The sequence below is a fragment of the Scylla paramamosain genome, chromosome 5, assembly GCF_035594125.1.
Source record: "Scylla paramamosain isolate STU-SP2022 chromosome 5, ASM3559412v1, whole genome shotgun sequence".
NCBI classification, from domain to species: Eukaryota; Metazoa; Arthropoda; class Malacostraca; order Decapoda; family Portunidae; genus Scylla; species Scylla paramamosain.
Window position 1 is genome coordinate 5505071 of NC_087155.1, and position 6000 is coordinate 5511070.

The window sequence follows — 6000 nt, forward strand, 5'->3', positions numbered from 1 at the left end:
ACCTTTTGTCTTCAGGAATGTAGTGGCTTGTCTTTCTTCAGCTTTCCTGCCCACCAGATGCCACCATTTTCCCCACACACCACACAAGAAAAGGATAAGGTTAGAGAATAAAATTAATATCCCACATGGTCTATGGTCTGACCATTCTGAATTGAGCATTCAGGCATTGTCCTTTTTGGGGATTCCCTGGCTTTCGGCTCTTCCAAACCTTGTACTGGGCCAACTATCAGATTAGAGCCTATGTGTTGCTGATAACCTGGCTCCCCACACCTCTCTCTCTCTCTCTCTCTCTCTCTCTCTGCATATGCAATCTATACTTAATGCAAATTTATTTCTATCAGAGATCTATACTTTCCTATGAATCATTAGAGTTTGAGAAAAATCTCCTGCCTGTCAGTCAGTTAAGCTCTCTCTCTCTCTCTCTCTCTCTCTCTCTCTCTCTCTCTCTCTCTCTCTCTCTCTCTCTCTCTCTCTCTCTCTCTCTCTCTCTCTCTCTCTCTCTCTCTCTCCATTATGAATTTATTTTAGATGTGATAGGTTTTCTTTTAGATATGATATTTCCCTTAAACTATGATGTTATAATTTTATTCTTTAGTTACGACTTTTTTCTGCACCACCATTGAGGTAAAAGTCAAGGCATGTTGGTGGCTTTCACTGTTTGGGCAAAAGCTCATGAGGGATCAAGTAATGACCCCTATTAGCCTTTTCTTCCAAAAAATACTTATTTATTGAGTAAATAAGCTCTTTTTCTTGGCTGTGGAGATGATGAGAGCAAGTGGGAGAGGTAGCTTTCATTCTCACTGGCTGCATGAAAGGAAATGACCATGGATTAACACTCTCACTCTGACCGTGTAACCTCACTCAGTCACCCATGGAGATGTGACAGGAGGAAATGGAAATGGAGGAAATGTTGCCGAGTATTGTGGTGTATGCAAAAAAAAAAAAAAAAAAAAAAAAACAATGCAAGTATCATCAAAAAACATATATTACACTAACTTGCTTTTTTGTAGAGCATCACAGTGTATATATATATATATATATATATATATATATATATATATATATATATATATATATATATATATATATATATATATATATATATATATATATATATATATATATATATATATATACTAAAATACCATTTTATTTTGAGATAGGAAGTACCTGACATAAGGTGTGTCTTAGTGTAAGTGTGGCAGCACTGCAGGGTGGGGAATCCCCGGAAAGGACAACGCCTAAACGCTCAATTCAAAATGGTCAGACCATAGTTGTTCCATAGAGTTAGGAATGTAGCCCTGCAAGGTTGAGTTAGGTTAGGTTTACATTAATCAGTTCTGCTTTGTGTAATTATAAAGGGAAGACACTAGAGAGCAGAGGATGCTGGTTGATACAATATCCTGTTTAACACTGCAAAGACATAAGCAATTATTCTGTTTTACTGAGATGGACAGCAGATCAGGGATAGTGTAAGCCAGGCCTAACAAATGTAAAACATGTACCAAAGGAGGATAACATCTTATAATGTAGCAGCCATAAGCTTTATAATATCCATTTGTAGTTTGCAACCCCATGAAGCCTAAACTACTTTGCAATTTTGTAACTGGTCCATTGCTTGAGCATTCAGTCTGTCTCTGATAAGCCTATAAGAGCCCATCTCTATCTTTGACAGTAGATGTTGATACACTTGTGCTTTCTTTCATCTATGCAATGCATGTACATGCATCTTCTTTCTTCTTTCTTCTTCTTCTTCTTCTTCTTCTTCTTCTTCTTCTTCTTCTTCTTCTTTTTTTTCTTCTTTCTTCTCTCTTCTCTCTTCTTCTTCTTCTTCTTCTTCTTCTTCTTCTAGTTGTTCTTGTTATCCTTCTAGTTGTTGTTGTTGTTGTTTTGTTGTTGTTGTTGTTGTTGTTGTTGTTTTGTTGTTGTTATTGTTGTTATTATTGTTCTAGTTGTTGTTGTTGTTATTGTTCTAGTTGTTGTTGTTTTTCTTTTTCTTTTTCTTCTAGTTGTTGCTGTTGTTGTTGCTACTCCTGCTGCTGTTGTTGTTGTTCGTTTTCTTTTTTACTTCTTCCTCTTCTTCTTCTTCTTCTTCTAGTTGTTGTTGTTGTTGTTGTTGTTGTTGTTGTTGTTGTTGTTGTTGTTGTTGTTGTTGTTGTTGTTATTGTTGTTGTTGTTGTTGATGATGATTTTCTTCTTCTTCTAGTTGTTGTTTTTTTTCTTCATCTTATAGTTGTTGTACAAGGAGAAAGTTGGTACGAAGAGAAAGAGGCCCCGATGTATGAAAGATGGTATGATGGAAGCCTGGGTGGTGATCTCTTCCGAGCAAGGGCACAGTGTATGGATGTGAACGCAAGAAGTTACAAATGGTCTGAGTCCTGCAGCAAAGTGTGCCAGAAGTGTGACGTGTGGAACATGTGGTGCTGGAATGTGTGAAGTATGCCAGAGACAGGAATGAGATGATGCAAGTGATACTGAGTTAGGGCTTGATAGGAATGAAAGAGTGGAGAAGACAAGGAGTAGATGGTGTTGTTGCTGGGACTGGGTAGAGAGGAGAATGAAAGGATGATTGAGGCGTTGAAAGTTTCTGGAGAGAATGTGGCGTGCCAGATGTAGGAACAATTAGTGTAGAGGATGCTGTTCGTTTCTCTTTTTTTTCCTTTCTACAAGAGTTGCCGATCCAAAGACCTGGCTTAGGAATGATCCCGAGCCACCTATATGATCTTGAGATCAAGATCAGAGAGAAAGAGAGAGAGAGCACCTTTGAGCTAGAAAAGTTTGTTGGAAGTTGTGGATGGCTATGGAAAGACTTTGGAGTAAGGTTTAGCAGTGAGAAAAACAAGGTAATGATTGTGAATAGGTCAGAGGATGAAAGTAATGTGGTATGGAGACTTGGAGAGAATGAGTTGAAACAGGTGCAAGATTACAAGTACTTAGGGATGTGGATGAGTCCTAGTGGGAGTGGAAAGGCAAAGAATGAAAAGATAAGTATGGTAAACCAGTGGGTAGGTCGATTGGGAAGCGCGGCAAGGATGAGAGCAAGTAAGTGTGATGTGTTGAAAGAAGTGTGGAAGAGTGTGGCTGTGCCAGGTATAATGTATGGTATGGATGTGATTGCATGGAATGAAAGTGAAATTGATAAGTTAGAAGTGGGCCAGAATAGAGTAGCAACGATGGCACTAAGTGCTCCGAGGTACACAGCAGTAGAAGCCTTGAGAGGTGATGTGGGATGGAGCACTTTTAGGGAAAGACTCACAAAAGCCACACTTAGGTACAAGATTAGGCTTGAGAGAATGGATGTTGCAAGAATAGGAAGGAAGGTGTACCTGTGGAATGAAAGTGGAAGCAAATGGAGGAAGAGGTGCATGAAAATGGTAGACATGAATGGATTGCAAGTTGTGTGGGCGATAAAAATGGCTGGTAGGAATCAAAATGATCGTGAATGGGTGGTAACAAGAGGAGGCAGAGTGGGAGCTGAATGGGATGTGAGAAAATGGAAGAATGAGGTAGACAAAGAAGTGAAATGTGTGGGACTGAATGAATGGGATAATGAGATGGAAAGAAAGAAGACCCTGGAATGGTAAAAGGAGAAAGAGGCCCTGAGGTATGAAAGGTGGTATGATGGAAGCCTGGGCGGTGATCTCTTCCGTGCGAGGGCACAATGTATGGATGTGAATGCAAGGAGTTACTGGTGGTCTGAGTCCCGCAGCAAAGTGTGCCAGATGTGTGACATGGGAGAGGATGAGACAGTGGAACATGTGGTGCTAGAGTGTGTGAAGTATGCCAGAGACAGGAATGAGATGATACAAGTGGTACTGACTGAGTTCAGGCATGATAGGAATGAAAGAGTGGAGAAGACAGGAAAGGAATGGATGGTGTTGTTGCTGATACTGTGTAGAGAGGCGAATGAAAGGATGATTGAGGCGGTGAAAGAGTTTCTGGAGATAATGTGGAGTGCCAGATGTAAGAACATTTAGTGTAGAGGATGTTGTTCATTTCTCTTTTTTTCCCCTTCTACAGGAGTTGCCGATCCAAAAGCCTGGCTTAGGAGTGATCCCGAGCCACCTGTACCATCAAGAGAGAGAGAGAGAGAGAGCCATTTGTGGCGGTGTGTGCAAGTGGTCTTGCTTTGCTCTTGGAGTTTTCTGGTTTATTTTCTCTTGCCTGTGTGCTGAAAAACTCTGAAGATGGTGATGAGTCATGAGTGATGAAGATGGTGATGAGTCATTGACAGGCAAAGGGCTGTGGCATGTGAGAGATGCATTGTCTAGTTCCATGTAGCCTGTGTGGGCATGCATGAGGGAGACCAACATGAAGGCGCTGGTGTTCGAGCTTCTGGTGTTCCTATGCAGGGAATGCCTGAGCAAGAGTCTCAATGAATGGAGGAGTCAGGATGATGAAAAAGAAGAAAGAAGAATGGAGCAGAGCATCCAGACAGAAAACTTGATGAAGGGGGCAGAAGCACAGACGACGAGGACTGAAGAGAGAAAAGACCAGCAAGTGGTGGAAGTGGCTTGAATAGACAGACGCCCAAGGAAGAAAATAATGGTGATCAAGAAAGCCCCAGTACATGTCATTGGAGATAGCATGGTCAGAAAGACTCCTCATTTCGTGAGAAAGGAAATTGAGTGCACCAGCATGGGAGGTGCTAAGATCCAGGACAAGAAAGTCAAGGAAGAAGTGCAAGAAATGGAAGAAAGAAGCCTGCTAGTAATTCAAGAAGGAGGCAACAACTTATTACAGGCAGGTGACGAAGAAACAGTAAAGGAAGTGATAGATTCAGTGAAGGCAGCGGAAGAAAAGATGTGTGTGGCTGTGGGGGTGTCCTGCGGCGCCCACGGGAAGGAGTGCAGTACGAGAAGATCAGAAGAGAAACGAACCGCAAGATATGCATGGAACTCATTAAGGTTAAGATGGAATGGATGGCAGAGAAGAAGGGCAACGTGAGCTTCCTGGACATGGATGGGATCCTCGACCAGGACAAATTCTACAGGAGAGACAGGGTCCACCTTAACCACAACAGGAATGAGAAGCTAGGACGAGGACTGGCCGAGTGGATGAGGGCGAGGCAGGTGTGTTGTGTGGACGAGGCATGACGAGGAGGACCCACTGATGACAGTGAACTTGGAAGGGAAGAGATTAACCAGGCGAGTAAATGTGTGAAGATTGGCTGTATAAATGTGAGAGGATGGTATGTGGGCAAGTTTGAGGATGTATGCAAGGAGCTCAGCGAGTGAAGGTTCGACTTAGTGGGACTCACTGAGTTTCACCTGAGTGATGATGTACGAATGGAGGGATGCGAGTATGTTATGACTGAAAAGGGGCATAAGATACAGGCCAGGCCTTTGGATCGGCAACTCTTCCTCCTCTTGTTACAACCCATTCACGCTCATTTTGATTCCTCCCAGCCATTCTCATCACCCACACAACTTGTAATCCACTCATGTCTGTCATTCTCATGCACCTCTTCCTCCATTTGCTTCCACTTTCATTCCACAAGAACACCTTCCTTGCTATTCTTGCATCATCCATTCTCTCAAGCCTAATCTTGTACCTAAGAGTGGCTTATGTGAGTCTTTCCCTAAAAGTGCTCCATCCAACATCACCTCTCAAGGCTTCTACTGCTGTGTATCTCGGTGCACTAAGAGCCACCCTTGCTACTCTATTCTGGCCCACTTATAATTATCAAGCATGCAGTACTCTACAATATTCTTAGTCTTTCAATAATGTGTTACATAATGTTCTCAATCTTTATACAATATTCTTCAACCTACTTTGCAATATCCTGAATAATTCTACAAAATTCTTGATACTTCTACATATTTCTATTGTATTCTAGAAAGTTGTACAATATTCTGGAAATGTTTACATTGAATAGAATGTTGTAAAATGTTTTACAAACTTGTAAAAGAGTATGGTGAAACATTGTGGAAAATTTGACAAGATTTCTGAAGTGTAAGCAAATTCTCCTAAATATGACAAATTTCTTGCTAGATTTGG

The 6000-nt window shown here is 41.4% G+C and overlaps 1 protein-coding gene across 1 annotated transcript in view; it reads left to right on the forward strand.

The window, feature by feature from the left end:
• The window catches only part of LOC135100453 (THO complex subunit 5 homolog), a 105855-nt gene extending 100085 nt beyond the window's left edge, over positions 1-5770 (forward strand). The window contains exon 16 of the transcript XR_010268714.1: positions 4021-5770. The gene's annotated coding sequence lies outside the window, so the exon portion shown is untranslated. The remainder of the gene's footprint in view (positions 1-4020) is intronic.
• Positions 5771-6000: the final 230 nt, after the last annotated feature.